Genomic DNA, 5,137 nt, shown 5'->3' on the forward strand with positions numbered 1-5,137 from the left:
CGACGCGTAAGCGTCATGCACGCTAACGCGTGGATTCCAAACTTGCCCATCGACGCGCACGCGTCAACCACGCGTACGCGCGGGTGTTCTCGTGCCCCAGGCACAACACCGGCACAGCTCTGGCATAACTCTCTGGAAAATGGCTGGGCATTGGGTGCAGCACAATCGGCGCGCCCGCGCACATCACGCATACGCGTGGATTGCACTTTTCGGAAGATCGGCGCGTACGCGCCAGGTGCGCCCACGCGCAAGGGGTCATTCTGCTAAAAATTTTCTAAGTTAAAAGCTGCAGAATTTCACAGATTTAGACCCCAATCTTCCAACGGACATAACTTCCTCATTTTAAATCGTTTTTCACCCGTTCTTCGAACGGCATGGACATCCCGGATCCAATTTCATTTCTAAACAGATTTGGTACAAAACAGAGATCCGTAGTCCAAGTTATGTCCCGTCAAAGTATGCCCAAAAATCATATTTTCATACAAAACCACAATATGCCATTTTCAAAACAAACCATTTTTAACTCTTTTCAAAACCAATCAAAACATGCCAATTTCATCCCTTTTCTTTGAAATCAATCAAATGTATCAAATTCAACATCAAGCCTCCTCAACTCACACATTGACACATTACCCCAAATTACCAAAATCACTATCACATCATTTTAGCCTACTTCACCCAAGTGGCTCAAACTCAAACATATTGACATATCATATACTATTACTCATGCCAATTCTCAACAACACCAATTCCAATAAATCATCATTGTACATAATCAACATCATACTCACCATCAACATGGTTCAACCCACAATTCATCCATAACCAATCATCAAGCATATATCACAACATGCATATTCCTCATACATCATACCACCAAGGCATCAATAATCATCATCACATATATGACCACATCATAAATCTCAATCATTCAACAACATCAACCATTCAATGCCTATCTTAGGGCCTCTAGCCTAAGTATTTCCTACCACATTACATATTAGATACGGGAAACCGAAACCATACCTTAGCCGATTTTCCCAAGCTCCACCGGAGCACTTCCAAATCACTTATCCACAAGCTCTCAAGGCCTCAACACCTCCAAGAACAGATTTTTCACCACCAAACCCTTTCCAAGCTTTTCAAAGTCACCAATCAAGCTCCAATATACACATGTACACAACCTAAGCCACAACCATCATACCCATACACAACATCTCAAAACCCAAACATCATAGAACAACAAAATACACTAGGGTTGAGAATCTTACCACACCCAAGGTCCAAGGAGACAAGATTAACCTTCTCCTTCAAGAGAGTTGGGTCCTATAACATCAAAGAACCCAAAATCTCAACATTTCACCCAAGAAACTCGAAAATAAGGGCTGAGATTTCGAACAGCAAAGTGTGGCTTACCTCAAGATTGATTGTATGGGTTTTGTAGAGCTCTCCGCGGTGAACGCGTGGCCGCAAACGGGGCGGCAATCGGAGCTCTAGATCAAAAGTTATGGTGATTTGAAGATCAAGTGAGAGAGAGAAGTTGAGAGAATGTTCTTCCTCCCTTTCTCTCTAATTTCAGCTTGTGTGTGTAACAAATGAGGAGAGAGAGTGCTGAAAACTAGGGTTTTGGTTAAGTTATGTTGGGCCAAGGGCCCACTCTGGGTCCGTTTGGCCCGGTTTGGCCCGTTCGGTCCAATCTTGGTCCGAATTCTATAAAATTGGTACCAAAATTCTCGTCTCAGTCTCCTCTACCGCATTTAGCCATAAAAATCACATTTTAGGCTTTCTAGAATAAATTCTCATTTGTGGGTTAATTAGCCGTTAATTAACCGGGTTTTACACAATTGATTATTATTACTTGATCCATTAATTCTCGTGGGAACAATAACCCACTCATCGTGGTATTACTTGGTTTGATCCGGTGCACTTGCTAGTTGTTTTATAGAAAATTTCTATCAAGTTTTTGGTGCCATTACCGAGGATTAATTATGATTGACAATGACCATGTTAGTTGGCTACCTAGATTAGACGTTTCTTTTTATATTTTTTACTTGTGTGCTTTCTTTATTTTACTGTTTATGCCATTTAATCACTTACTGTATATATGCTCTTTAGTTTTTTACCTATTACTCACTACAAAAAAAAGGCCTATGGTCACGGTAAAAAACTGTGACCATAGCTAGTAAAAAGGGTGACCATAGATCTATGGTCACGGTTTTGGACCTATGGTCACGATTTTTTACCGTGGCCTATTCTCTCGTGGCCATAGGTCTATGGTCACGGTTTTTTTATCTATGGTCACGGTTTCTATGGTCACAGTTACAATTTTCAAAATCTGACACTTTAGGCCACGGTTTTTCACCGTGACCATAGGTTAATCTATGGTCACGCGTAAAAACCGTGACCATAGCCTTATCTATGGTCACGGTAAAAAACCGTGACCATAGCCTCTATGGTCACCCTACCTTAAAACCGTGACCATAGCCTTATCTATGGTCACGGTTTTAGTCTCTATGGTCACTGCTCTTTAAAACCGTGACCATAGCCTTATCTATAGTCACGGTAAAAAACCGTGACCATAGCTCTATAGTCACCTCACCTTAAAACCGTGACCATAGCTTTATCTATAATCACGATTTTCACCGTGACCATAGCCAATTTTGTTTTATGAGATTTAATTTTTTTTTAAAGCTTAATCGCATAAAAAAATAATGATAATTACAAAATAAATCTAAACAAAAAATGATAATCAACAATTAAGATAAGTTGTGATTAAAGTAACCAACTAACATATCAATATAGTTAAGTGAATACACTTGTCTCAATCTTAGTTTTATACAGTGATATACACACTAACACTAAGTAGAAATTATTAACAAAATTGTTCCCGAGGTGTGACAGCAATACAATTCAGACTCTGCCAGAATAGATTGTTTCTGCTATTGCTATTCTTCCTTCTCAAGGCTCAGAAACTTTTGTTTCAACCACTTTATCATATGAAAGCTCAACACCTGCTTCATTAACATGCAAAGCAAAGTCACATTAGACATATACACTTACATTTATTTTTCTTCATTAGACCAAACCCTTACATTAGACCAAACCCAACCTTAGTTTCATGACAACATAAAAATAAAAAGGAAAATCAAAAGGAAGCAGATAAGTTAAGCTAACCTGTGCTGTGAAGAAGAGGCTTTAGTCTTTTAGGAATGTTGCGGAAGCCAAGGAGAAGAAAAAAAATCCTGTAATTGGAATACATAAACAAAACAAGTCAACATATAGACAAAGAAGAATTTAATTAATGCATAGATATAGATACTGCTTTGGAGGTTCCTTAGATCCAAATAAGGTGAAGGGAAAGCTTGTTTATTGCAAATTAGGAACATATGGCACTGAAGCAATTGTGAAAAGAATCCTTTATAATTCAAAGCAACTAATAATATAATTCAAAGCAACTAATAATTAACAAAGTCAAATCTTTAGGCTTTAATTTGGGTGAGACTATACATAATTCTTTGGTCCTCAGTAAGTATTTTATATTACTTCTTTCTTGTTTGGGCCATTATATACTGCTTTAATTCCATATAGATAGCAGTGTGAAAGCAATGAAACAATGATGAAAATGCACACTATAATGATCAGCGATAGCAGTGTGAAACAATGATGAAAATGTACACTGGAATATGGCTCTGAAAGGCTTCAACTGGTAACTAAGTTTTGGTAAAAATCTTAGTAACGCATCCCCTCATTCATGATGAATAAAATGTGAGGGACAAGACAGATGTATTGTTTGTTGTGGCAACAGACCCCTGATCAAGAAAATGAAAAATTAGAAAGGAAACAAATAAACAAACAAACAGGATTGGAATTAATTACTGGAAAAAAATCATCTGAATCTATTTATACATGAAAAGAATACTATTGTAGTTTTTTTTTTGGTGTCCACTATAGTAGTTATTTACAATTATTTATTCAGTATTCAAAAATTATATCTATACACACAAGATTGAAACCCCGTTAAGAAATGAAAGCAAATTGACATATTAGAGACACTCCTTGTTAGCTAGTCTTATAATCCCTTCTGCTGTCAAACCTGAAATACTCAAATAATCCATTTTCAAAGGATTATAATGATCTAATCAAAACTAACATGAAATTTCCCATCCAATGTGAAACAAAAAGCAACATTAATTTTCGTTTTTCTTTAACTTCAGTTCTTGTATGTACATCTGCGCTAACTGGCTTTCCTCAATTCATGGGGGCATGCATATAGATTAACCAAATGGTGTAAAGCAGAATATTCAAATAATATCATATCATATATCATACAATAGAGAAGGCAACATGCATATTCTGTCTAAACAGAGTGCTCTGCAAACATAATAGCCAACGTACCAGTTAAGAACTTCCTGAAACCCGGGGCAAGGTTGGTGGTGGCCAAGCTCACCTGTTTGAATGGAGTGTTGGGTACGATTTCACCTGCGCCACAACAATAGCCAAACCCCCAAAATGAAAACCCTAAAATCGGAACCCTCTCAAATTTTAGAACCAAGTGAAGGTGAATACATACCTTCTCAACAATGGTGAGCGAAGGGACGACGATGCTGACCACAGAGTCTTCCCGATGTAAGCACGCACCGAAGAGGAGCAATGGTTCTCGAGTGGTGAGTGGTGAGTGGTGAGTGTTGAGCGAGGAAGAGGAACGGTGAGCACACAGCGAAGAGGGAGCTACGGTTCTGGTGGAGTGGCGAGTAGTGCATGGTGAGTGGTGACGGCGAAACCTTCCTCCGATTTGGGATTGAGTGGCGCGAAGTGTTGGTGGTGAGAACGAGTTAATATGTTCTTCTCTGATTGGTGGTGAGAGCGAAGTGTTATACGTTGGTGACTTAGAAAAAAAAATGACCAAGTGTTGGGGCATTTGATCTTTAATTAATTTATATTTAAATGATCAAAATCTTATTTAGTTATAAAAATATTTTTGAATAGTAATTAGAGTTAGGATTAGGATTAGAATTAGAGTAGTGTAAAAATTTTAATAAAATTAGAGGGTAGAATTGTAATTAAAAATCAACTATAATTTATTTAAATTCTTTTAAAAATATAATATTTATTTATCAACTTATTAATTAGTTTTAAA

The 5,137-nt window shown here is 37.6% G+C and overlaps 1 long non-coding RNA gene across 1 annotated transcript; it reads right to left on the reverse strand.

Moving 5' to 3' along the window:
* Positions 1-2,778: 2,778 nt before the first annotated feature.
* On the reverse strand, positions 2,779-4,758 carry LOC130957882 (uncharacterized). The gene is made up of 5 exons (XR_009077295.1): positions 4,571-4,758; positions 4,396-4,479; positions 3,676-3,809; positions 3,175-3,242; positions 2,779-3,011 (listed from the first exon to the last, which is right to left on the reverse strand). It is a non-coding gene; the product is annotated as an uncharacterized LOC130957882 (long non-coding RNA).
* Positions 4,759-5,137: the final 379 nt, after the last annotated feature.

Source organism: Arachis stenosperma, chromosome 10 (assembly GCF_014773155.1).
Source record: "Arachis stenosperma cultivar V10309 chromosome 10, arast.V10309.gnm1.PFL2, whole genome shotgun sequence".
NCBI lineage: Eukaryota > Viridiplantae > Streptophyta > Magnoliopsida > Fabales > Fabaceae > Arachis > Arachis stenosperma.